The sequence below is a fragment of the Psammomys obesus genome, unplaced genomic scaffold, assembly GCF_907164565.1.
Source record: "Psammomys obesus unplaced genomic scaffold, mPsaObe1.curated_primary_1811, whole genome shotgun sequence".
NCBI classification, from domain to species: Eukaryota; Metazoa; Chordata; class Mammalia; order Rodentia; family Muridae; genus Psammomys; species Psammomys obesus.
In genome coordinates, this window is record NW_026586550.1 from 7,731,537 (window position 1) to 7,758,874 (window position 27,338).

At 42.7% G+C, this 27,338-nt stretch overlaps 1 protein-coding gene across 3 annotated transcripts in view; it reads left to right on the top strand.

Annotated features, from left to right (window-relative positions):
* Dgki (diacylglycerol kinase iota) overlaps nucleotides 1-27,338 on the top strand; it is a 466,379-nt gene that overhangs the window by 9,175 nt on the left and 429,866 nt on the right. The window lies entirely within an intron of this gene.

The following is a 27,338-nucleotide window of genomic DNA, read 5'->3' on the forward strand; positions in this document are numbered from 1 at the left end:
GTGTGTGTGTGTGTGTGTGTGTGTGTGTGTGTGTGTGTGTGTGTGTGAATGGGTGACAGAGAGAGAGAGAGAGAAGAGGAAAGAGGGAGAGAGAGGAAAGACAGACATGTTTTGCATGTATGTGACTCTGGGTGTTAATATATGAGTGTGTGCACCTGTGTGTGTGCTGGTGCCTGTTTACATGTATGTACAAGTCTTTGATGACAGGAGTCTCTCTTGCTTGGTCTCCACTGTGCATATTGAGGTATTGCCTCTCACTTGAACCCAGGGCTCACAGATTCAGCTTGTCCAGCCAGCTCGCTCTAGGAACCCTTCCAAGCACTGAAATTATAAGCAGGCTGCTATGCCTACCTGGCATTTCCATGGGCACAGGGGATCTGAAGTCCTCATCTTTGCACAGCAAGTGTTTACTGATTGAACCATCTCCCCAGCCTCCTGTGAAATTCATTTCTATTAAAAAAAAAAAACTTGAAGGTGATCTGTTTAGAGATAAGAAGAGCTTTGCATGAGATTGTGTGGAAGCAGCTATAAAGGACTCTCGTTTCTCATTCTGAGGAAAACTTCTGGAACATTTCTCAGGCCAAGAGGACTAGAGATTTAATCATTGTGTGTGTGACAGGTTTTGAGGCAAGACACTCCAATGGAGAGCATTCCCTGTAGAGGATTGTGATGGAAAAGCTTGATTAAAAATAGATTCACTCTTTTAAACTGACCCCTTGTCCTTGTAGAGACTGAGCTGTGACATGTCCTCGTCTCTCTGTGTCCTTGAAATGCTATCCCTAGCATCTAAAGTTTGAAGGAAGGAGAAAACCATGAGGGCCATGTGGCCTTCTCAGGCACCTGAGTCCCATGTACCTACTGTACAAAGCACTGTAGCCCACATGGCTTGTAAACAACACAGCACTGGAGGCTCAAGTCTGAAACTTGGGCGCCTAGATAGTAGGGTCCTGGAGGGGGCTTTCTTCTAGGCTGCCTTTGGCTGTGATCAAGAGTAGAGAGCCAGAATTGGGTGTGCCTCTTTCTAGGAGGTGTCTATCTCACTGATGAGAGGGCGTCACTTTCCGTGCTCAGATACCCCACCTGCTACTGGTCACTGCAGGGCTTAGGATTTCAATATAGAAAGGAGATGTTAGGCCTCTGTGGGAAAATTAGACTTTTACATCTGTGTGTAATGGGCCTGAAATGACATAGGCATGACTGTGTGGTGGGGTTTTTGTGGGGGGGGGGTAGGGGATAAGCACAGACATTCAGCTCACAACACCAGTACACTTTATATAGTCTTTGAGAAAGCCTTAGGAAGTTGCAAGCATTTCTATTTTTGCCATCCCCATGGGTCTCTGAATCCTTCCTGAGGCAACAAAGGCAACCTGTGTACTTTGAAACTGTAAAGTGCAGGGCCAGGCAGTGTCTCCGATCAAACACCTCCCCACGTGTGAATACTAACCAACCACAGTTATCCGTCTTACTCAGGAGCTGCTAACGCCCAATATTCAGCATTTCTCTGAGCTTGTCATTAGGGGAGGATTACTACCATGTCAATTGTATTGATGAGGACATCAAAGCTTGTAGTGTCACAGCCATCCCACTGTCACACAAATAGGTAAGTGGCATATCGTGTGTCTGTTTACACACTTCTTGCTGCACATGTCTTCCCAAATGCAGCTTTTCATTCTGGTTACTTTCTCACTCTTTCCCATTTCTGGTGTGCAAAGAGTCATATTTTCACAATAGTGTCTTATGAGGCCAAACTCCCCAGGGCAGTGTGCATTTAATTTCAGCAGGTCTAGACGGGACTCACCCAGGACTTGGAGAAAGGCCTTACCCGGGGCCCATCGACAGACATGTCTTGTGCCCGGCACAAGACTGGGTGGATACCCGCTACTTCCAGTTGTAGGGAGCACAAGACTGAACTTTCCATGCTGGCTCCATTAAAACAATGTGAACTTTCCATTCCACTGTAGGGAAGAAAAATCTACCTTCCTGGGACTAAAAAGTGATTGCAGGGATTAGAGCCTGGCACTGATCCTTTTAAATTCTACCTGCAAGACAAGACCTCATGATTTGTAATCAGAATGGAACTGGAAGGAACTGGGTGATGGTTATGAGTTGGGGTCCAGTAAAAACTTTAGGACTAATGAATGTATAAGCATGTTTTGGGCTGGAATGGTAATCACCACCATTCTACGGTCAAAATTATATATCCTTAGAAGAACTGGATCTTTCACTTTTAATCACTGAGCTGTTGGGTTTGAGTATTTGTGTTAGTTTTCTCAGAACTGTATTCTTTAGAGTTTAAAAGTATGTTCACATGTGCACTTATAGACACCTAGAAGATTCCAAAGCAGCATGTAAAAAAAAAAAAACAAAACAAAAAAACAAAAAACAAAAAACAAACAAACAAACCCCCCCCCCCAAAAAAAAAAAAAACCATAAAAACCGGAGTCATTTTCACATTGAAAAAAACCTTTGGAGTATCTTGGGAAAATAAATCTCTAGTTTGAAAATAAATGTTGAAGCTATTTAAAGATTAAAACAGAAGCTTTCAGTGAGCCAGTACGAGACTACTTACAACAGAATCTGAAGGATTTTCTCTTAAGACCAATTTCTGGAGATTTCTTTAACTGTTAATACCAACTAAATTTAGGTTACTTAATAATAATAAAAATGTGTGTTCTGCATTCAGGCTTAGCACTTGTAAGCCCCTTTCACATCAGTGATCTCATTTTAACTGCAAAACAATCTGAGGCACCCTGTGCTGTTTCCACAGTCAGTATACTGAAGGAAGCAGAAAGCCACGACAGCTCAGTGACTTCCTTATGGCCACATGCCAGCGAGGGGCACTGCCAGACCCATGTTGGCCTTTGGGTCTTAGGTCCCACCTTCTTTTTTACTTCAGGCATTGTTTCCTCAAGTTACTCTGTAGAAAGATAGCTAACAATATTACCCTCTTGTTAATTTTATTTACTTGAATTTATCTCCATTAGCAATCACAATGTCCAGGGATGGAATCAGTTACCAATTGGCACACATCAAATCCATATGGCATCGATAACAAACATGACCTCATTGTCATCTCATTACTCTTTTCTGGTCTCTGTTTAATACAACTGTTACTAGGAAAGGGGAGAAAATGAGAAGGGGTGGGGAGGGAGGGAGATAATTGGGCTCTTCCTTTGCATTAGTTGCTAAGCAGCAGCCATTTCATTGTAAGGGAGCTCTAGTTCAAGTAATGACATAGGTTTTCCAAGAATAGCATATCATCTTTATAGCAGCTGCATTTCAGGTCTCCACAGAGCACATGTTCTGGCGGCTCAGTAACTTTAGGTAAAGAAATAACCACCTCAACTTTTTTTAGTGGAATGGATGGAGACAATTCAGTATAGTTGATCACCTAACAACCAGACTTTCACTTCTGCACATGGATAACTGTAGGCAGCAGGAACAGCTTTAAGGATTTGGAATTCTCTCCAGAAAAGACAGCTGAAATGCAGGTATGTTTTGAGACCACGTTTTATATCCATTTATCCCTTCTCAATGGGATAGTTTAAAATCCTAGGTTGGTTGAAGTAACTTGGTCTAGAACAGAATTTGATTGCCACCAGGAAGTGGTATTGTGGCTCTGATTTCATTGTATTGATATTTTCTGGCAACTGAAGATTCTTGGAAAGCAATATAACACTACACATGGGCTAGCATAAACAATGGAGTCCAGTTTTACCAGGAAAGAGAACATAAGTTCAAAGGAAGGCCTGTAACTTCCTTCCAGGTATAGTCAGAATGCTTGAGGGTTCCGTGGTGGTTGTAGGAGTGATCACACTTCCTACTTTCCGAGAGTGCCCTGTACAACACCGCCCCCACCTGCCCAGCCACCTGAGAGAAAACACCTCTCTCTGGAGTAGGTGGGGTGTTTAGAAACCGCCTTTAACTTCCAGTAAGCTGCCCTCCCATTTAAGGCGGGTATCTCTTCCAGGAATTAAAAGTAGTATCTGGAAGTAGTAATGCATAGAGGAATTCACAAATGGTAAACGGTTATTCCCATCACTCCAGCAACTGATAGCACTTGCAGATTTCTCTGTGTGCTTCTTAGCAGTTACTTGAAAGAGCTCTGGTTATCAGAACCCATTATCTGAGAGTCAAAAACCAAGCATTGCTAAGGAGAGGATGGAGACCCACAATTCCGACCTGGTACTGAAACCCTGGGAAGGCAGATCAAGGAGTCTGTCAGGAAAAGCATGGAGGTGCTCAGTGATCTGCCCTTGGCACCTCTCAGAGCTGTACCAGCAATATCAACTGAGTCCTACTGTGTGCTAAGTAAGACACCTTGTCAAGTGTCGTATGCATATGATTTCAGTTAGTTCTTATAGCATCTATATCGGGAAGACACTTCAACAACCCATAGCTGTATAGAAGAGGAAACTGAGGCACATGATAGTGAAATGATGCATGAGGCCATCAAACAGTGAAGCCAGGATCCAAATCCCAGAACATCCCAGCTAGTGCCTTTAGGCATAACTCTCTTCCTTACTTCCATACAAATGTAGAAATGCAGAGTTGTGATCTTTCTTTAGGGAATGACCTGTTTTGTTTTATACTGCACTGCTTGTGGGGCTGAATATTAAGGTTCCTGGCTCTCACCAGAAATAGTGATGAGATCTTTGGAAGCTGTTGGGTGGTGGGATAGGAAAGGCTTACTTTTACCACTAACACTGCCTTAGGGTCTACCTAAGGCATGGTACACTAGACTCCTTTGAACTGGGCTCAATTGCCAGTTTGTGTGTGTATACCGGCAACATTTTAGGGGCACAATCCCGCTGCTCCCCACCCTCATTTTACCTCCAGCAGAGATCACCAGCCCTGCTATTGAATTTCTTGTATCCTACACTAATGAAGCTTGTGTTTTCTTGCAACTAAAAAATTAAAAAAATAAAAACAAATAAATGTTATTGACTGTGGTCCTCCTGCCTGTCTTGGTGAGTGTCTTCCATTCCAGAGAACTGTGTAAGGGAGATGCCTACACCATTGGTAGGGTCTTATTGTTAGAGGGTTTTCATTATAGAAACAACAAGTGTATTATTTTTTCAGGGAATATATGATGGAAACTAGCTATTTATTCTCCATTAAAAAGTTTTTATTTACTTTAAATGGGTACATATGTTGTGTCTGTGGAATTGTGAATGCAGGTGCCCATGGAGGCCAGGAGAGGGTGCTGAATTCACGGGAGATGGAGTCATACAGAGGTGAACCACCTTCGTGGGTACTGGGAACCGAACTGAGGTCCACTGGAAGAACAATACGCACGCCTACTGCTTAGTCAGTCACCTCTCTAGCCATTCAAAGAAAATTTTTATTTTCTTACTTACTACGGTCAGTTGTCTTTATATTTCAAGTTGAACAAACTAAGTTTTATAAAGGGGGCACAAATAATTTAAGTCAAAGAGCTAGTACTTGCTGGGCTCAGCTCCAGGTCACCTGCTCTCCCATGTACACCCATCCTGTACTGGTTCCACTTGTATGCCAAGCTGATCCTTTGGTTATTCCTATGGGGATTATGTTTTCCCTTTTGGTGAGCATTCCAGATAACTTTCCCCCTTTTCTGTATCATGTGTCTTTACATGTCTTAAGTAGGAATCCATGTATCCCTGTAGCTCTCCTTTCCCTAGACCAAATCACCTCCATTTTCCTTCTTAGCCGGTTGTATCCAACTTTACTCTTGTGATTGACCCTGATTTGACAACCTGTTGTCAAATCCATGGTTTTCTTCATAGAAATGGAAAACTAAATTGAGAATGTGGTCTCACCAAAACTACTACTAGCATATATAGGGTGTTTGTTCAAATTGGAAGTGGACAAATTCACACAAGTCTTGCACTGCTTCAGAACCCAGTGAGTCCCAGAGCCAGAGTGGAGCCTGCAGTGAGGACCCCTCAGGATTTTCTTCTCCAGATGCTCCTGCTCTTGGTGGGCCCTGTGTGCCACAGCCTATTCACTGCAGGTGAATTGTAAGGACTTGATTCTTTCAATTTGGCCATTTGTAGCCATTGATTAGCATGAGTGCAGGCCAGTTGCTGCAAAATCCATTGGAAAGCTACTTCACCAGATCAGAAACTCAGCCAGCTACTTCTGCATTCCCCAAGTTTTGCTTGGGCTACAGCAATTTTACTTAATTCTTGTTGTTTCGGTTTGGCTACATGTTTATTTGACAAACTTTATATGTATGTCAGACACCAAACACTTTCAGAATGTTTGAGATCCATTCCTCTGTCTATTTGGTCCTCTCTCCCCATCTCTTCACTCTCCTTAATAAAAAAGGGCATTTCTTTCTTTTTTCTTTTTCTTTTTATTTTTTTATATTAATCACAGGTTATTTACTTTGTATCCCAACCATAGCCCTCTCCCTCATTTCTTCCCATTCCTACCCTCCCTCCCTCATCTCCTCCCTGTCCCTTTCCAAGTCCACTGATAGGGGAGGACCTCCTCCCCTTCCATCTGACTCTAGCTTATCAGATACCTTCAGGACTGGCTGCAATGTCCTCCTCTGTGGCCTAGTAAGGCTGTTCCTCCCTCAGGGGTAAGGGGGAGGTAAAGGAGCCAGTCATTGAGTTCGTGTCAGAAATAGTTCCTTTTCCCCTTACTAGGAAAACCCACTTGGATACTGATCTACCATGGGCAATATCCAAGCAGGAATTCTAGGTTGTATCCAGACAAGGTCAAGAAAGAGCATTTCTAGCCAGATGTGGTGGCATACACCTTTAATCCCAGAACTCAGGGAGGCAAAGGCAGGGAGATAACTGAATTTAAGGCCAGTCTGGTCTACAGAGTGAGTCTAGGACAGTCAAGGCTCTAGAGAGAAACTTTGTCTAAAGAAAGAAAGAAAGAAAAGAAAAAAGAAAAAAAAGAAAGGTCATTTCTTATTGCTAGCGTCTTTATTTCTCAGACTATGGCTGTCACTTTCTTCCTGTTTATACTGTTAAGGGGTGGGGGTTCCACAAGACTCAGCTTCACCTTCTAAAGTTTGCTTTAATTCCTTGGGAAATGGAACTCACTCAACTCTGGTGAAGCTTCTTTTAGTTCAGCAGTTCTCAACCTGTGGGTCATGATCCCCTTAGCAAACCCATAGCTCCAAAAATATTTACATAACAATTCCTAACAGTAGCAAAATTACAGTCATGACATAACGACAAAAATAATTTTATGGTTGGGGGTGACCACAACACGAGGAATTGTATTAAGGGGTCACAGTATTAGGAAGGGTGAGAACCACTGTTTTAGTCAGTTAACACTGAACTGATAAAGAAAGCTGGGCTAAACTTACTGTTGGCTGTGATGATTTGAGTGAGAAATGCTCCCTATAGGGTAAGGATTTTAAATACTCGATTCCCAGTTAAGGAGCTGTTTGGGAGGTGGTACAGTCTTGCAGGAAGAAGAGACTGCACACAACAGGAAGCAGGCAGAAGCCATGGACTTCTCTCTTTACTTCCTGTTGTCTTCTATTTCGGCCTCTCAGTCTTTCAGTTGCTCTGTCTCTCTGTCTGTCTCCCTTTCTGCCCTCCTCCCCTTCCCATCTCATATCATGTTGAAAATGTGCTCTCTCAGCTTTCTGATCTGGCTTGCAACTGTCTTGCCTCCCATGTGTGGGACTCTAGGCCAAAATAAACACTTATTTTGTTAAGTCACCTAGGTGTGACCAGTCAACACAGCAACAGAAAAGTCTCTAATGGAATGGGAAAAATGACTTGCTTTGCTTTGAGCATAGCGTTTTACCACATCAGCAGAAGGATTTGCTGCTCCATACAGAAGGTATTGGTCTTCTATGCCTTTTGAAACCAATTAAAATCAACTAAATGCAATATCCAGTTCTTTGGCTATACCAGCTACCCACAATGTGCTCAGCTGCCCCATGCACAAGTAACCACCAGATCAGGCAGCACAGATAAAGACCATTGCCATCATGTAGAGAGTTCAGCTGAATACTGGTGATTTGAGGGACACACCAAGACACTAATTTATCAAAGCTGTAGAAACCTTTAACCAGCCACCCTTGAATGGCAACGGTGAACACTACAGTTCTTGAACTAAGATGTCTAGCTCTCTAGCTAAGATGTCATATTTTAGGCATTTAATTAGAAATGAGAGATCATTCTGGGTTCCAGAGAAAGTCATTATTAGTGTTTCCATCAAGCTTCCTGCCATGTGTTCCTTTCCTTAAAACTGAAGGGGTGACTCACTTCCCAATGGAGGAGGTCGAGGGGTCTACCTTCTCATCTCCTACTTGACTAAACACCTGAAGTTCCAGGCATAAGAGAATATGATTTAACTCCTTGAGAAGTGGAGTAGCTTCTAAGGTAGCTCAGCATGTGACAGGTATTCATAGATGATCATCCCCATCAGCGGATCCTTGAAATTTGAGTAAGAGCTTGGTCCAAGATGGAAGCATAAACTTGGATTCTGGACTTGTAGCTTCAGCCTGTGTCAGTCACAGAGATTGCTTGTTATGCTGTCTGCTTTGCTCTTAGTATTAGTTCCATAAATATTTAAATTACATGCATGAAAGTGTATGCATGGACTTAAATCTTCAGTCTGGCTTACCTGGTGCCTAGAGAAAAGACCTGAGGATATTCTGTGAAGGGTTGCAAGCACAAAGCAAAAGCCCCAGGAAAATCTGTGTGTTTGTGTGGATTCTCTGGTGCTTTGAACTGTCAATACTGCACACAAGGGTATTCTAAAAATAACTTCAGTAATGTGCATCCTTCGCTGAAGGGAGCTAGATAATTTGTGAGGATGATGAGTAATAGGGAAGGAGAAAAGCTTTAAAAGATGAAAAATGAAAGACATGAATTTCAATGGTCTCTCAGGCTCTCCCATGTGCTGAAGGCCTCCTTTGAAGCCTTGATATTGAAAATGGGAAAAAGTACTTTATGATGAAAAGAATCTCTGTGAGAACCATTGGTGTTTTTTCTTGCCTGTGTTTTATGGCATGAGCAGTCCCCCAGATAAAAGCTTAGCTGCTTTATAGGAATAGCCATGAGGTGCTCACGTGCTGCATATGTAGCCCTTAGTACACAGTGCAAAGTTGAATAGCACATGGCCTGTTCTTTACCATCATCAACGCTTATAACTTACTAGGGGACCACATGAAAATGTGCTGGGTGCTCACTCTGTATCTCACTGTGCAAATTTATGCTGAGTGATAGAAGCTCTGGAACCACCAGTTTGCAGTTTAGTGAGTAAAAGAGGCCAGACACTGAGGTGTTATTAAAATAATGTTGGATCATAAACACCATGAAAGGGACATTCAGGGGACAATGTGTAGGAGCTCAGAGGCTCTGTGCCTGTTTCAGACTGAACGCTCTGGAGCTGGGAATGGGCACGTGCATCTTGAAGGAGGAAGAGCACATGGCTAGGTCAGTGAGAGTCAAGTGACTCATTCATGTCTCTGATGCAGTGGAGAACACCTATCCTAGGTTCTAAATGGCAAGGTAGAAACAATCTTTGAAACACAATCCATTGACTTCTTATCTCTTCTGAAGATCTCTCAAAATAGATCCTTTGATTTTTTTTTTTTTTAACCTAGAAATCCACACAGAAAAGGTTTTTCGCCAGGAGTCCTAGCTCTTTTGTACTTGTTAGACAGTAGAGGCTTAAACAAAGGTAAACAACAGGCATTAAGTGGTATGCATGTTCTTGTGTGCGTTTCATGGACACAAAAGAGAGGGAAAGTTAGGTCTGGGAGAAGTTTTCTTAGGCTGTTGATTTTGAAGAATTGGTATGAATTCAGCAGAAGCAGTTGGGCCACAGGGAACAGAGCAAGAAGACATTTCAGGCACTGGGAATGGCATAGGGATCGGAATACAGGATATATTGGCATAGCACTGTGAACTGTGGACTGATTTTGCTTTGAGCAGGGAATGGAAAGTAAGGCAGGCCAGGCAGGATGTCTTGGAATGTCATCACACCTGTAACTAACAGAAAGCCACTGGAAGCCTTTGGACAGAAAAGTAACACCCCTCCCTCCAAAGGAGGGCGAGCTGTTGCTCTTCTCAGTTCCCCTGCTTCGGGAACTACTGATAATTCTGCAGAGGTCATGGTTGCAAAGGTCATGTCTCCAGACTCTGTCACCAGAACTTTCTTCCTGCCAGGGCAGGAAGAGGGAAAGTGACACTTGTCTTTGCAGTAGTCAGGAGGGGAGGAGCAGGAGCTCCTCATGCTTCAGAGGCAAAGCCAGTCAGCCTTAGATGTCCTCAGTCACAGAGACCTCACTTCTGCATCAAGTCACATAGTAATCGATGTTGATTCGAGGCCACTCACTCATATTTCAGCACAGCAACGTTGCCTCAAGTTCTACACAAGTAAACACACGGGAAAATTGGGGAGCTGCTGTGCTGCTAAGCCAAGGGCTACCCTTCAAGCTAGTTGGGAGAAAGTCTCAAATTGTGATATGTATGTGTATGCGTATGCGTATGCGTATGCATATGTATATGTATATGTATGTATATATTAGTGAGGCAGTTTCCCATCCTTGATTTTAATGCCTGGAGACTATTAAACAAATGAATGGGAGAAATGTGTATTCTGAATGGATTAAGAAATAGTAGTCAAGCAGCCTAAACATGTCCACTATCGCGGGGGGGGGGGGGTGTGTGTGTGTGTGCTATTGCTGTTACATGAACAGAGATCGACTGGGCCAGTTAGTAGAAATGCAGATAATTTTGCTAAGTGAAGAGCTTTGCATTCAGCTGCAGGCCATGCATTCTTTCCAGACCCAGTCTTTAGCAAATGGACTGCAACATTGCGGGGGAAAGTCTGTGTGACCAATTCTGTCTGCTGGCTTTCATGCCTGTTCCTAAAGGATTACGGTGACAGCACGGTGTCTGCATTATGTACATGGCATCGCCTCATCTGAGTGCTGGCTCACTCCCTGCATTTTAGAAAATCATCATTTTCTCATATAAATGGAAAATAGGGAAAAGTAGGATGGAAGAAAGAGTAATGTTGAGATCAAGGTAATATTAGCATGCAGATACAAAAAAAAAATCTTGGTTTAAGGCCACCCAGAGAGCTGAGCAATTTGCCTCCACAGGCTTATGTGACATGCCCGCTGCAAGGATGAATCCTGCCATGAGTTTCACAATTAAGAAGAGGAGACCAGTTTTTAACTAGTTGGTAATTTAGATGTGATCAGTCTAATAAAGCTGTTTTTGCTTTAAGGCAGAGGGTGAAACTCAGAGGTAGAGTCCTTGCTTGGCATGCACAAAGCTTTAGATTTTATCTCCAGTACTTCCAAAAAAATTTTTTTTAAGGGACTCACAATTTTTCTCCCTGATAGTCTATTTAAGATGCCTATTCCTCATTCCCCAGGCAAAGGGGTAAATATACTTGGAAATCAAGTCTACCAGTGTATCTCTGGTTCTTTATGTCTGTGTTGGGGGGCTGCGTGCGTGTGTACACGGAGCATCACTTCCTTTATCTGAGAACTAGTATCCTTGTCTGATAAGTGAGGCTTGAGAAACCCACTGTCCAGGATGGTTGTTGGCAGTGACTAAAAGAAAGTATGCACACGAGAAACTGTCTAGCCATATGTAAATGCTCCATGCAACATCAGCGCAGGCCATCTGCCTCGGAGCCTCATGGACAGGCGAGGCTTCCTGAGGTGATTATATTCTCTAAGGGCACTCGGGAACACAGGTTGCTACTGGTGCATACCATGCTGGGGGTGTGCCCCTGCACGTGTGTCATACTTTAGTTTAAAGTATGATATTTTACATTTATTTATTAACAATTTAATAAAATACAATAAAAGTGACAAACAGGCCAAGCTTAATACACAAGTCAGTTAGAACTAATGGGTTTATAACACTCCTTTTCCATGTCTCTCTGCCATTTCTGTTTCTAGGACGCTTAGACAGTGTATGTGCTGGTTAGTTTTTTGTCAACTTGACACAAACTAGTCACCCGGGAAGAGGAAACTTCAGTTTTTTTACATTTTATTACTTTTTGTTTATGCCTTATTTGGTGGAGAACACAATTTTTATAGCAACAACAGCATCCTAAATGGTTTTTTTTTTTTTTTCCTCCTAGGAACATCTATAATAATTTTAGATGTCTGAGTTGTAAAAGTTTTCCAGGATATAAAGCATTCTGCAACAGCTTTCTCAGAATGAGTGCATGGGAAAAGATATTTAGAACGCTTTCATGTCTGGGAATATCTTATGTTTCTACCTTCCTTCTTGATTGAAAACTTTTAGGATGTAATTCTAGATGGGAAATAGACTTGAGTACAAAGTCTGGCATCATTCTGACTCCCGTTACCTCTGTTTTTTCATTCTTCCTGTTTTTAAAAACATTTTATTAGTATTAGTATTAGTATTTATTTTTATTTTTATTAATTACAGTTTATTCACTTTGTATTTCCCTTGTAGCTTCCTCCTTCCTCCCTCCCAATCCCACCCTCCTTCTTCCCCACCCATGTCCCTCTCCCATTCCACTGATAAGGGAGGTCCTCCTCCCCTTCCCTCTGATCCTAGTCTATCAGGTCTCATCAGGTGTGGCTGCATTGTCTTCTTCTGTGGCCTGGTAAGGCTGATTCCCCCTCAGGGCAAGGTGATCAAAGAGTAGGCCAATCAGTTCCTGTCAGAGACAGTCCCTGTCCCCATTACTATGGAACCCACTTGGATACTAAACTGCCATAGGCTACCTCTGTTCTAGGGATTCTAGGCCATCTCCATGAGTGGTCCTTGGTTGGAGTATCACTCTCAGAAAAGTCCCCTGTGCCCAGAATTTTTGGATCTGTTGCTTTCCTTGTAGATCTCCTGTCCTCTCCAGGTCTTTCTATCTCCCCCTTCTTTCATAAGATTCCCTGCACTCTGCCCAAAGTTTGGTTATGAGTCTCACCATCTGCCTCGATACCCTGCAGGGTAGAGCCTTTCAGAGGCCCTCTGTGGTAGGCTCCTGTCTTGTTCCCTGTTTTCTCCCTCCTCTGATGTCCATCCTCTTTGCCTTTCTGAATGGGGATTGAACATTTTAACCAGAGTCCTCCTTCCTGATTAGTTTTGTTAGGTGTACAGATTTTAGTATGTTTATCCTATATTATATGTCTAATATCCACCCAGAATTGCTAAAACAATTCTCTACAATAAAAGATCTTCTGGAGGTATCTCTATCCTTGATCTCAAACTGTACTATAGAGCAACAGTAATTAAAACTGCATGGTACTGGCATAGAAACAGAATGGTGGATCAATGGAGTAGCATAGAAGACCCAGAAATAAACCCACTTATGGACACCTGATTTTTTACAAAGATGTCAAAACCATACAATGGAAAAAATATAGCATCTTCAGCAATGGTGCTGGTTTAACTGGATGTCTACATGTAGAAAAATGCAAATAGATCCATTCTGCACAAAACTAAAGTTCAAGTGGATCAAAGACCTCAATATAAAACCAGACACACTAAACCTGTTAAAAACATTTTTTATTTAGAACATTTGACACTCATGTGTCATACTGTGGATATAAATACTCATTATGTTGAAGATGTTTTAGATTATTTCAGATGGAAAATTTTGTTTCGAGAGAATTTTCCTATTATCTCTTGGGGGTGGGAAGGAAGACTTCTTTCCATTTTATTAATTGTTTTTATTTCTGTGTATTTCATACTATATAGCTATTTGCAACTGTCAAATTATTCCTCTAATTTTCTATTCATGTGTCCTTATTCTTTTTCTGCTTCCTGGGAACAGGGGTGCTCTCCTCTCTATTTGTATACTTTTAGTAGATTTTGAAGGTTTTTTAAAATTGTTTTTCTTTTTGTTTGTTTGTTTGTTTGTTTTTTGTTTTGTTTTTCTAGACAGGGTTTCTCTGTGTAGCCTTGGCTGTCCCGGAACTTACTCTGTAGACCAGGCTGGCCCCAAACTCACAGGGATCTGTCTGCCTTTCCTCCCTCCCCCAACTCCCCCACAGTGCTGGCCTTAAAGGTGTGAGTCAGCACCACCTGGCATTTTGATTGTATTTTAATTCCTAAACATTCTTACACTTCGCCCTTAGGTGTCCCTGCCTTGCTTACATTTGATTTATTCTGCAGCATCCAGAGCTTTGTTGTCTCTTGTACTGCCATAACATCCATTTTCTCCCTCCTTTTGACATTCTCCTTTGGTTTCCGCATTGTGGTGCCAGTTAGAGTTCCTGGAGGCAGTAAGAATAAAGGCCTTTGTCCAGCTCTCCATGGCCATTCAAGACTGATTTATTCTAGGTTTCTACAGTAAGGACCATGGAAAATTTAACATATTCATGAGCTTTCTTAGAATTTTTGAACAGAAAAGTAATGTTTTTAGAGTGTTTTTCTTTTAAAGGATTTGAAAGAGTTTCATAGGCTTTTTTCATCTTTCTAGAGTTTCTTTCTGTGACCAGGGAGGAAGAGATAGATCATGTTGCATCAATTTTGCAGGGGAGGCATCCAAGTAGAAGTACCACCAAGACTTCTGGTGGCGTTCAGAGGTGGTTTGGTTGCATTCAGGGGTTCATCATTTATTTGTACCCATCAGCTAGTTTCATAGCCCTTTGGTTCTCAGAAGCTTCTAAGCTTGAGCCAAGGTGTCAGAGCATGTGCTGTCCTGGTTTTCTGAGAGGCCCTGAGACTTGTCATTCTCCTAGCAGCGCAGCTCAGATGTCTTTCTCCCCAGACACCCAGTTCATTGAGCACCAATGAGGTGCTTGGTGTGAGATTTCTGAGGGAGTGTCACTGGGGACAGGCTGTTGCTAATAAGGTGCAAATTGGCAGAAGCTCAGGAGGGACCAGGCCCTGTGGATGTCTCTGAGACATTTTCAGAGAAAGCTGGCTGTAGGTTGGAACTGGTGACTCTTCACCTTTTGGCCTGGCTAGATTCCTGGCTGGGAGGGCTAGGAGGCTGGTCCGGCTCACGCAGCCTCACCCTTGGAGCTCCTGCCAGCTGGCTAATCTCTTGGCTGGTTTTGCTGGCTAGTTTTCTTTGCAAGTAAGAGAGGCCTTGTTTAGTCATGGGGCTTTCCCAGTAATTGTAGAAACAGCCAAGAGGACCTCCAGCCCCCTCCCCTGGGACATTGTCATTGCAATTGGCAAAACAGATGGTTAAGAGGTTGGGGATTGGCGGCTGAAGAGTCAGTATGACACCAATTGCAGAGAGGAGCATGAACATTTCCCATGAGCATTTGCTTTGCATGGAAGAGATTCACTTATTAAACTGTTCACCTGAGGGCCCTCATCAGCTGCTCTTTTAACTTCTGCAGGAATTTTTCACTTTGGTTGTCCTTATCCAAGCAGTGAGTAGGAGGAACAAAGAGCTATGCTCTAGTGGAAAAATGAGGAAGTAGGATGTTGAGAGATGATGTGCAGGTGGTTAATGGCTCACTGGCTCCTGGTTTGTCTGGAAAAGCGTGATCCTTGGCACTTCCTGGATTTAGTCTGTGACCATTTGGAGATTCTGGGCAGATCTCTCAACTCACTTCAGCATCTCTATCTTTCCTTCTATTCTCTTTATCTCTTCTCCTTTAACTTTTAACCCTCATCTTCAAGGAGACTAGAAATACTGAAATGGAGACATGAAATGACTGAAATACTGACCCTGAATTAAAGGAACTCAGGCATGCACATGTATGATATTATCTACTACATACAACTGATGCCCATGCTCACAGACTGCCAGCTGTTTCAGATGTTGGATATCCTTCGTGGTGTCTCCCATGTTTGGCTGTTACCATCAGCGACCTTGTCTTGGAGCATGAGAACCATAGAGATATTGTGTATCGTTTTCATTACAAGGATGACTCAATGGGAGAGTACTTTGAGATGACAGACTACTAAGCAAAAACTTTCTAAGACAAACTTCAGAACAAACTCCCAGCTCAAAAGCAAGTAGACCACTGAGAATGAAAGAATACAGACAGATAATTAAACAACATAGATTTACACATGGTGAGAAATGCTCTGTTAAAGCTATGTAAAATGCATCAGAAGACCGCAGTGGCATTCAACACCAAGAGGGTAAGAGAGACTTTACAGCAGAGGGGATGCTCAACAGATTGTTGAAGATTTGTCATGTATGTAGATAGGGGTAGTCAATGGGGTTGGAGAAAACATCATGTAACCTAGAATAAGCAAGTTGTCCTTTCATACTAGCATGTAGAGGCTCCAGGGCCTGGCAGGCTGTGAGCCTTGCAATGGACCAGATAGATGCTTGCCACAGAATTTGGATACCACCTTCCTGATAAAGGAGCATTTTGGTGGGCTGTATGAAGAGCTCATAATTTGCTGAATTAGGAGGCTGGGCTACCTAAGTTTTCAGACCCTGTGGCATCTAAAATTCTGGGATTTCTGTGTGGGTACAAGGATGTGGGTCTGGGAACACAGCTTTGTTGAGGAGTATGATCTGGTGTAACATCTGTGGGTAGGTGTTGGCATGTGGGCTGTACCCAGTAGCAATGTTAAAAGATAACACCAAGAGCACTGGGTGCTGAGCTAAGCTGAAGTTTAGATATCCAAGACTTGTTTTATCCTTTGATCACACTTTGACATTGGCTAAAGCACTTTTATCTAACTGTGCCTCAAGATTGTCACTTACAAGATGGAGATTTTTAATTTCGCACAGCTGGGAGTGCTTTTTTGGAGGGTGGGATGGAGGTGGGGGCATATTTATTTGACAATGGCTTTGCTATTTAGGGCATTTGATGCAAAAGTCTTATTTCACAGCTTTGCATTATTTGTAATTGTATTGTGACTCTCAGTAAGCATGGGAAAGTGTTGGGGGGGATGTATTTTTTTCCGAGTTTTCATTTATCTTTGGAGTAAGAATCAGGCTGGGGTTGGGAAATGAGAATAGGTACAAAAGCATGTTATGCAAAAGGTTCCTAGCTTGGCCACGTTATGGTTAGGGAGGTACCTGTGTAGTTGAAGATACAATCTTGCATGCCTAAGTGTGTGCTTCTTCAACTTCAACACAGGGAACTCGTTTCCATGTTGAGAATTTTTTCCCCCACAACTCCAACAGAGTCCTCAATCTCTGAGTTATCTGTTTGCTTTTGAGAATGGAGTTTATTCTTGAAGTCTGTCTTAGGAGATTTTGCTTTGTAGCCTGCCATCTTCTCAAAATACTCTCCTATTCCCTTATCTTTGTAATTAAAGGGATAAATTTCCATATGATCCTCATGCTCTGAGACCATACTATTAATTGGGTGTGACAGCCAGACATAGGAGACATTGAGAGGAATATTCAAATCATGGAACAGCTGGTAATGGGTGGGCATGCTGGTGGATGAGAGGCAATTTTAGATGCATATGTACTGGCTGCTGTTGGCTCTGCTGGCTAAACAGAACCGGAACACGCACAAAGGGATACAAAAGAGCAGACATGAAGAAGGCATGGAAGGTACTTCTCAGCAATGTCTAGGTTGGCTCACAAATGGCTGGGCCCTCTTACATACTTAGGAATCACAGTATTGCAAACAACTCAGTGATATTGCACATATTTATTTTTAAGCGAGGGACTGAATGTGGGGCCTTATGTATGCTAGGCAAGGAAACATCTCCAGCCCTCTCTCTACATTTATTTTGAGACAGAATCTCACTAAGTTGCCAAGGTTGGCCTTGAATTCAATTTGTAGACCTTGGACTCTTGCCTCGGCCTCTTGAATAGGTAGGATGACAGGTCTGTGCCTCCAGGCTCAACCTTGTGCTTGTTTTTCTAGAAGGCTCAGTGTGTTTGCCCTGTGAGCTGTTTGCTGAGTAGTAGTGAGATGGTGACCAAGTAGAGATCTGTGACTATGGGGTGGGACTGTGTTGGGAGAAGGGAGCCATAGCACTACCACAAATGACATTTCTTTTGTTCTATTTTAAAGAGTATAATGCTCATTAGAAAGTGCTTTTCCTGGTTGTCAACTCTCTCAGTGCTTTTCTGTGATTTATCTTTTGCCACACAACACTTTTAGCATTATGTGGCTTATGTCTTGGTATATTTTGTTGTCTTAATGATTGTAAAGTCCTAAAAGGCATAGCAATTTAATTAATCAACAAATATGTATTAGGTACCCAGTATATGTTTGTGGCACCAAGTACAAAGGGGTTAGACAGTGTGACACTCAGGGTTGAGTAGCAAAGGTTGAACATGGGTTGGGGAGGACGAAGCTCTGGGTGTTTTTCCAGCACTGCCTAAACCAGGTATGGTGGTGTGTACCTGTTATCCCAATACTCAGGAGGTGGATGTAGAAGACTCAGAAATCCATGACCATCTTCAGCTTATTCAGTGAATTTAGGGCTAGTGGTTGGATATAAGAGACTCTGCCTCAAAACAAAGCAATAACCCCAAAACCAAACACCAAGAAAATAAGAGATGAAGATTGTTCCACTGAAGGGGGGTGGGAAGGCACTTCCATAAAGGTCAAGAGCTCAACATAAGCAAAGACATGATTATACAGAAAACAAACAGAAACAAATTTGTGGTTGAGGCTGGGTCAAGAAATGAGACTAATATGGAAAAAGTATTATAATTTCAATTGCCATTATTCAGTGAGGGAGATTTGTAACAACTCCTGGGATGCTACTGGGGTCCAGTGGCTGGAGGTCAGGTGTTGATAAACACCTGTTAGGCACAGAGTGGACCCTGCCCTAGGTGTCCTAGGTGCCAGTGAGAGGACTCTTCTTTACAGCCCACAGTTTCCATCATTCATGTCTGAATGGTCACAAAGATCAAATCCTCACTGGTATCTTTGCCCATCCCCACTGTTGCACAGGCATTTAACCTCTTTCTCTGTTGCGTTCTGTTACACAACCCTGTTTTGTCGTTTTCATGCCTTCCCATACCATTTGGAACTGTATTCATTTATTTATGTTACCTGTACCTTCCCTCTGAAATATAAGTATCTTGATGGCTTTGACTTTCTTGCTGGTTTCTTCTGGTGGTGTGGGATGTGTAGGTGATACACACAGAACTTTGGTGTGTAGGAGTTTTCTGTGGATGAGCTCAAGTTGGATACAGAGTCTGTGCTGTTGGAATAACAGCAGTAGTTAGCACTGTTTTTTCACTATTTCTTCCTGGCAGTTCTAAGAATTTTATGTGTACTAACTCATCTGATTCCTAAAATAATCCCACAGGGGTAGAGTGTGGTTATTCCCATTCCAAACTGAGAACAAGATGTTAGGTATTTTCCCAAGTGCTTGAGGTGCATCAGGTCATCTTTGGGTATCGGCAAGTGCTCTTTGTAGTAGTCCTAGGATACTGTGAGGAAGCAGGTAGGGAACTTGTGAATTAGATGTGAAGAAATTTCAGCACCACAAAATGATGCCATTCAGATGAAGTAAAAATTGAACCAGCGAGTAGTTGGTAGACAAAGCAGACTCTGCGATGGAAAGACAGGAAAGACCTTGCAGGATCAAGAATATGGTGCTCTTGTAAGGGTGACTAATGGCCTTGATGGAGTCAAAGTGGATGGCTGGTGTGCTCTTATTCAAGAAAAGTACTCTGGTTGTGTGCGTGGTGGGGGAGGGGGTGACACGACACACTGTGGCTTTCAAGGTATTCTTGGGTTTGGAATATGTGTCGTAAGTTGTGGTTTAATGTTCAGTGACAATCCAGACCTGGCCCATCTGACATTTCTGCTGGCTGTTTTGTATCAGGAATGAGCTTCTGAGACAGCCCACGATGGGAAGACAGGTTTCCAGTCTCTCCTCAGAGTTTCAGTGGCAGGCAGTGGAATTTCTCCTTCTTCTTCACAAACACAAAACCTCTGAGCTTCAGACCTCCTGCCCTGGGGACTTTGCAGCTCTCTGAATTAAACCACACCACTGCTTCATTCTAGCCCAAAGAGAACATTGCTGGCCTGGCTTAATGCTGTAGGGAACCAGGTGGTTCCTAACATCAACTTCCTGGAGAAAGGAAAGATGCTTGCTCCATTTCCCTTTCTTCCTTCTTTCCTTAGCTCAGTGGTAGGATTGCAAGTTGGAGCTCATTGAGTCCTGGTATAGCTAAAAGGGGCCAGAGGGTCTCTGAGTCCCTAGTACATTTTCTTGAAGAGAGGAGGAAGAGGAGCAGAGCAGGTTGGTTCTGCGTATACAGCTTCTTATTTATATGGTGCTGAGCTTTGACATATGGGGTACCATGGTAGGATGCTACACATGCATGTCTTCCACATGTTGCCAATACGAGTTCCAATAAGAGCAGCAGGTTGATGCAGATGAGACAGTATCTCGGGGCTACCATATTAAGACTGAGGCCATAAAGAGGAACGAGCCTGATGTTTTTACTTATAAAATAGGAGCTCCCGTGAAGTGGAGTGGGCCTCACCACCTGCTATAGGTGGTCGGGAGAGCTGGCCCCCAGGACATGAGAGTGGGGGAACTGTCCCTGCCCCTTGCTGGCTGCAGTACTTGGGAGAGCAGGCCCTGTACCTCTTATGGGTAGCACAGTGGAGCTGGCTCTGGAGACATGGTTGCCAGTACGCCAGCCCTGAGGGCATGAGAGTGGGAGAGCTGACCTTGCCTCCTGCCATTGGTGGCATTGGGTGGGCTAGCCCAAGCAGTGTCAGAGAGCTCACTCTGGGGTGCAGATAAGGTAGAGCCAGTGGGCTGCCAGTTCAGCTACCATCCAGTTCCAGATCCAGGAATCTGAACTGACCCACTGCAAAATCTACATCATCTGTAAACTCTTGGAAAGCATGAAAGGGCCAGTCCTGTTGATCCAAAGCTGGACACAGGGTAACAACAGGATAACCAGGAGGAGTCCCAATGGGGACCCAATATTGATGGTATGACAGAAGCCAGAGGCATCGAGCTAGACCAATGACTCATTGCAATGGATATTTGCAAGTGATGATGTGTGGACAGAAGCGTATATACTGTGGACACACTGACACACAGCAGCTTCCATGATGAGATGTTTTCTATGTTGTTTTTTTTTAAATTTTCTTTTGGGGGGAGGTTGCAGGGGTAGAGGGCAGATATGAGGGAATGAGGAGATGAGTGGAACTGGGGTGCATGATGTGAAACTCACGAAGAATCAACAAAAAGTTAAAATAAATTGAATAAAATAGGAGCTTGCTGCTCTTTTCTGAGCGGGGTTTCCTGAAACTGGAGCTGACTCGGGATGGGCTGCAGCTCAGCTTTAGCAGTGGGATGGGTTAAAAAGGGAAGTTTCCAGTCTGGGCTTCCAATATAGCCAAGGCCAACCTGAGGCAGACTGAAAAAGAGATTGGAAGCTTCACAGTAGATCTCAGAAGCTGAAACCTGAGATGCTGTAGTGAGAAAGTCATGCAGGCAAGGTTACTCAATGAGGGGTGCTATGGATTCGGGGGTTGATGTATAAGCAATGATTTGCTGTGAAAGTGGAGGACTTGCTGCTGTTTTATGGCTCTTGTAAAAAGACACTTAAAAGTTGCAGGTTCACCATGCATGGAGATAACCTAGGACCCCTGCACAGATGTAGCCTATGGCAGTTCAGTGTCCAAGTGGGTTCCATAGTAATAGGAACAGGGACTGTCTCTGACATGAACTGATTGGCCTGCTCTTTGATCACCTCGCTCTGAGGGGGAGCAGCCTTACCAGGCCGCAGAAGAAGACAATGCAGCCACTTATGATGAGACCTAATAGACTAGGATCAGAAGGATGGAAAAGAAGACCTCCCCTATCAGTGGACTTGGGGAGGGGCATGGGTGCAGAAGGAGGAGGAAGGGAGAAATTGGGAGGGGAGGAGGGAGGGAACCACAGGGGAAATACAAAGTAAATAAAGTGTAACTAATAAAAAATTTAAAAAAAGTTGCAAGTTCACTTTTCAATCATGTTTTTCATGTGACTGCACAGGAGAGAGGTCAGTAGAGACTCATATGTCAGTCCAGAGGAGAGGAGAGGAGAGGAGATGGAGATGGCAGAGCTAGGACTTAGAAGTGGGAGGAAACCCTTAGAATTTCAAATTAAGAAGACTTGCCGATGAAGTGCAAGTGATAAATTTTCAGTAAAGGCAGAATACGGATGGCATCTGTGTTTCGGGATTGGTTGAGTTGTGAACTAATACCTCAGATAAAGAGTAGAAAGTGATGAGCTGCCCCAGACGGGAAAATGGTGAACTACATGTTGGTCATGCTACATCCAAGGCATTCTGAATTTTTTGGGTGGTAAAAATTAGCAATAAAGGGATTCTGATATTCAAGATGATGCTCTGGGCTAAATGTGTGGATTTTGCAAAGGGAACTGAATTCATGACACAGACCCAGTTTTTCTAGGAATAGTCTGTAGGGTGTGGAATAAAAAGGATTTAGGGGACATCTCTAAGTCATACCAGGATATAAGGACCTACAAGATGGAGGTGGAGTCGTGGTTCAAGTTCCCTGCTAGACACCAGATCATGTCTGAAGTCTCTTCTTTTCCTTACAGGGTTAATTTTTTGTAGGTTCTATCATCATATTTAGCATTTTCATTGTGATAAGTGGTACTATAGCAACATTAGACAATGACCAGTGAGTGTTATACAACCCCAAAGCTTCTTAAAGCCTTCATACTCATTTTTCCCCACATTGTGCCCTTTGTATCAACATTAATATCTAATAGGCTTCCAAAGCATAATTATATCACACCAATGTACCAGTTGGGAAGTATTTAATAGGGAGAATGAATATACCATTTTATTAAAAAAATGTTTTTCACCAATGTAAGAAGAAAAATTTAGGCCAACTGACTTTTGATTGCTTTTTGTGTATTTCAAAATAGACTCAGCTCACAATTTCTTTCTTTTCATCCTTTTCTTTTTCTTTCTTTCTTTCTTTCTTTCTTTCTTTCTTTCTTTCTTTCTTCTTTCTTTCTCACAATTTCTTAAATTGTTTGGCTGACTTCTAAAGTGAAGAGTGATCAGATATGTTGGCATCACATACAGAGGGCTCTTGCCTTGCTCTTGGGGTCATACAGTGTATTCTGTTTTATAGCCAGCTCTTCCAGGAAGAAATAGGAGGGCAACTTTTTTTAAAGAGTTAGAGGGAAGGAGTCCAGATTCTATACATATCTAAGAAAAGTCATAATAAAGCTAGTAATTCTACTTTTATGAACTGAAAGTCAGTGTTATTTATTATTGTTCCCTACCAGGAACCAAAAGGAGAACAAATCTTTTTTTTTTTTTAACGGTAAGTTTTTTTTTCTTTTCTTTTTTTATTAATTACACTTTATTCACTTTGTATCCCCCCATAAGCCCCTCCCTCCTTCCCTCCCTATCCCACCCTCCCTCTCCCTTCTTCACGCATGCCCTTCCCCAAGTCCATTGATATGGGAAGTCCTCTTCTCATTCTTTCTGATCTTAGTCTATCAGATCTCATCAGGAGTGGCTTCATTGTCATCTTCTATGGCCTGGTAAGGCTGCTCCCCCCTCTGGGGTGGGTGATCAAAGAGCAGGACAATCAGATTATGTCAGAGGCAGTCCCTCTTCCCATTACTATGTAACCCACTTGGACACTGAACTGCCATGAGCTACTTCTGTGCAGGGGTTCTAGGTTATCTCCATGAATAGTCCTTGGTTGGAGTATGAGTCTCTGGGAAGTTCCCTGTGAGGAGAACAAATCTTTAAAGTAATTATTGATGTTCTGTGTAGCAAAATTCAAGTTAGCCTAAGAAAAGCATAATATTTTGTTGTCTAGACTTTGGAAATTGTGTAAACAATCTAGGGTCATGAAATTGCTGCCCAAAGTATGTATTTTTCTTTTCCTTTCTTAGTTTATATACCTTTAACATCAGTGTATAGTTTCTCTTTTTATATGTGCATGATGCACATAAAGTTCACCTCTGGATTGTTTACACCCTCAGCTCTCTCTTTACACTGGTTCTCCAGCGAGCCTTACAATAGTAATATTTACAGAGTCTGGAGCATTTCTTAGTCTCATTCCAAACCTCAGTTTTTGTGCCAGATTACAGAAGCTCAAATATCTGTCGTCAGAGAAGCTAGAAGCTGTGAAATGCTCAAAAGTACAAGAGGTTCAGTTCTCCTAAGAGAAGTAAGTTACTGTGGAGTTTGAACCCTACTTGGCATTTTCTTATTTTATGGTAATGATTAACAGTGCTCTACTGCAGGGCTGAGGAGCTGTTTGGAACCTGCAGGCAGAGCTCAGTTACCAGGAAGGGATTCTGTGGATGAGATCACCCAGTGCTACCCCCTTCCTCCCCATCCCTCATTGTTCTTCCACAGCCTTTGTCATTCTACCCTGGAGATATAGAAAAAGAGGATAGAAAGGACCACATTGATCAATAGATGCACTGAATCTGTCTTTTGAGGTTCACCAATATTTCCTGCATTATCTTTATGTTTAGCAAAAAAAAAAAAAAAATCCATTTTGCCTCATTATGAGCATATTTTTCGTTTGGCTTTCACTTCCAAGGTTATTTCAAGGGAATTATAGCCAGAGATTAGTCACATTTGCCCACATCTCACTCAATAACTATTAGAGCTATTAGATACCCTGAACCAGGAGGTTGCGTTTTGTCGGTACTAAATGCAGCCTGAAATGCTGAGATTTAATTTGGAGACAAATCACTTTGTTTGAGTGGGTTAGAGCCTTGCCAAGAAACCCACATTTTTCCATCTGACTCACGCTGAGAGCATTTGAAAGGCTTGAAAGGTCTCACAGCCATCTTTGTAAAATGTTCAGGAGCTAGAGAGCTCTAGACTGTAGGTCTTTGGGAGCAGCCCTTACGGATGAAGTGAAGTAGATACCAGAGTTTTTGTGTTGTAAGTTCCCTGATACCATATGTGTAAAATCAGCACCAACATATTCAACACCTGTGGGGTTGATTCACAAAGTGTTTGCCCCCACAGCCCTGAAACATCCAGTTCACATCACCCAAGTGATGCTCATGGTCCCTTCTCATTCTTTCTTCTGCAGGTACACCTCGATTCCCCAACTCTAACATTCACAAAGACTTGCTAAAGCCAAGTAGGAAATCAGAGGTTTGTGCGGTCAAGGGAGTGTTTCTGGCCCCTCATCTAACCAACTCACATTATTTCGGTGAATCACCATAGCAGCTCCTCCTGATTCTTTCTGTCTGAGTATTGTCAATGACCTATTCATTTTGTTTCAAAAGATGAGCTCCCTCCTGACTGTGGTGCCAATCTGTGTCCCACACAGATTTTCAGCATTCTTGTTTGAGGCTCTGCTTTGTTGACTTCTTGTCTGTTCTTACTGTTCTTCTCACATCTGTTTACTCTATTTTTCTTTTTTTTTAATGTATTTTCATTTCTTATTTACTTATTTCTTTGTTTTTTCTTATTGTGTTTTGTTTCATCACGCAGCACTGACTAGATAGTCTAAAGTCTTCTCTCTGTGCATATGACACATCCTGAATTGTCGCTGCCTCCAATATGCTGTCCATCTAATTCATTTCACAGATGGGAAGAACATGAACTTCTAAGTCAGTCTTCCTGCACCTAAATCTCCACTCCAGTGCTCCTTAGTTGTACTCTATTGGAAAAAATTCTTTAAAATTCTTGGCCTTGATTTTCTAACCTACCAAGTGAGGGTATTAACAGGATCCGCCACACAGGGCTGTTTTGAGTTAATAGTAAATACATTAACACATGCAAAGGACTTGAAACTCCCTTTTCCACATTAAGATGCCAAGTTTTAATCACGTTGATGAAGCTGGGAGCCCAGTACAACGACCTTGCAATTACTTCTCAAAGAACAGACTTTTTTCACCCCCCATTTCACTAGTCATTCTGCCTGGGCACTTTATTGTCCATTATGACATCAGAAAAATAAGTATAGGAAACCTCTTAAGAACGGAACTTTGTCTTAGCTGAGAGTGCCTTTCAGCATTTTAGGATGCACAGCTTACCTAATGGTAATGATGATAGCCAACATTAATCGAACATTTATTCTAATGGTTTGTCTCTGAAGTGTTCTTCCAAAAGGCTCACATGTTGAAGACATGGTCTTAGCTGGTGGGTCTAATCACTGAGAGATGACTGAATGAGCAGATTAAGCCACTGATGAGTTCAGACCAGAGATCGGGCCTATTTGGAAGACATTGCTCACTGGGGCCTATCTTTGAAGGCTGTATCTTATCGTGGCCCAGGACATCCTGTCTTTCTTTCTCTGTCTCCTGGATTCCAGGAGCCGAGAAACTCTAACCTGCTATCCTCTGTCCTCTGTAATTCTCTATCTCAGCACAGGTCAGCAGTGGTGGAAGCAAGTCAGTGTGTACTTCAACCTCTGGAACTGTGAACCAACCTATATAAACCCTTTCTTCCATTTGTTGTTCTCTCAGGGTCTCTTGCTATGTGCCAGGACAGTCCTGAACACCATACAAAATCATAGTTATTCTTTATAAATATGACATGAAGGAGTCTGGCCTTCGTTTTAGAGCTGAGGAAGCCGTGGCTGTGAGACTGTAACACTGGTTGGTGCTCGACTCATACCCACTCCAGTGTGTTAGCTTTATAAAACAGCTATTCAGCAATGATAGCATGAGTCTCTTCAAAGGATGCAGCCTTAGAGGACAGGATGTGAAGGGACTAGCAGCGAAGACACACAGGGGTTTGAGCTAGCCCTGCAACATCTCTGAGCTTTAGAGTTTTCATCTGTAACAAGATGACAGCTTTCCCAGAGGTTACTAGGAAAACATATGTCAGGGCAAGCCTAGGTAGCTATTCAAGAGTTGCGGGCTGCCTGTTTTGTCTGAGGAAATCAGAAATTACGAAGATGCAATTGTATGTGCCATAACCCCCTTTGGCCATAAGAGATCTGTTCAGGACCTCTAATGGATATCTGAAATGGGAAAAGGTACCAAGCCCTGTATATACTGCTTTTTTTTATGTGGCTTGTAGTGTTGCCACATGATACCCAATACCACATCTGTCCTTTTATGTAGTACGCCCTGGTGGCTCGCTGAATGGGGCCTTTGTCAGTAAAAGGAGGCTTACTTGAAAACAGACGTTGTTATATCATGATGGTAGATCTGATAACCGAGATGACCACTGAGCAGAGAGTACATGGTATGATACACTAGCACAGGCCAAGGAGGCTTGACATTTCGTTGTAACACTCAGAATGGCACATAGTTTTAAATGTGTGAGTTTTTATTTACAGTATTTTCCACTTAATAATTTTGGGCTGTGGCTGACTGGTAATTAAAATCTAGAAAAGTGAGGCTGTTGGTGTGTTTCTTTGGGGTGCCTGACTGTGGTAGTGTGGGCACACAGGGTAGGGGATGGACAGTCCATGCTCTGATCACACTAAGGGGGAGTGCTCCTTTAACCTGTGTTTTGGGGAGCAACAGCTTTGTCTCCAAGTGGGAATGCAGGGAACTCTTGTCCTGTAAATCCGTCAGTCTAGTTGCTGTAACTCAGCC